Source organism: Octopus bimaculoides, chromosome 20 (genome assembly GCF_001194135.2).
Source record: "Octopus bimaculoides isolate UCB-OBI-ISO-001 chromosome 20, ASM119413v2, whole genome shotgun sequence".
NCBI lineage: Eukaryota > Metazoa > Mollusca > Cephalopoda > Octopoda > Octopodidae > Octopus > Octopus bimaculoides.
In genome coordinates this window covers 46,511,986-46,513,043 of record NC_069000.1, presented here as the reverse complement: position 1 = coordinate 46,513,043, position 1,058 = coordinate 46,511,986, and positions in this window count along the sequence as shown.

Here is a 1,058-nt window from a genome sequence, read left to right as displayed (position 1 = left end):
GGTTTGACAGGATCCGACGAATTGGAGGACTGGTTCATGCTCCAATGTTTACTTTTCTATGGCTTAATGCCCTTCCTAATGCCATAATACCAAATCCCTTTACAGAATGTACAGGGTACTATGTTTGTGGCACCAGTACTAGTGAGGTTGCCATGTTACTCGCAAGACAAACGCACACACATAATTATACATAAAAACTGAAGCACCAAGACAGCATGAAAGCAATTAAACTGTTCAAGTTACATTTTCAACAAACATATTTTTGCCTCAGTCTGTTGGCTAAGCCAGGAGGCTCACAATAGCCAGCTAGGTGGGGAAGAGAGTATCCGTTTTTTAAAATCAAATGACTATTCATTTCATTATCTTTACATTATTTAAATCATTATTTTTCTTCAAAAAATATGTGGGTTTTTAACAACACTAGCATATTTCATGCAAACCGTTTAGTTCTTCTTTGATAGGAGAGAGCTTAATGAAGTGAAAACCACATTTTGTGAAGAGGGAAGGGCAGAGATAAATTAATCTTAAATAATGTAAAAAGAAAGTTTGATTTGATAATCGGAATAACAAGGTTGTTATTATTTAAACTAAGAAGAAAACTATAAACCCTGGTTGTTCAATGAGTCCCAGATTATTTGAAAACCAAGCAGAAAGACGAAATAAGGACCAGAATATACATGGATTTATTATTCATTGGATTAAGTTTTACCATCTGTTTTTCCTGCTAGTATGAGTTAGAGGAATATATTATCATGGCATTGTTTTACAGTCGGTTGCCCTTCCTGTTGCTAACCCTCATTATCTATTATTCAAGTAAGGAATCCGTATGGGGCCAAAGAGGGATTTGTTGATAGAGGAAATGACAACAGGCTTGACCACCTGTAGCTTAGTAGCTTTACAGGTGGAATATGCAGGATATTAAATATTTATGTCTACACAAGACAGGTTAAACGATATGTGCTCTTTGCATTTGTGTTTGTATGTGTAGATATATGGTGTGAGTATGTGTATGTACGTGTATGTATATATATATATATATATATATATATATATATATA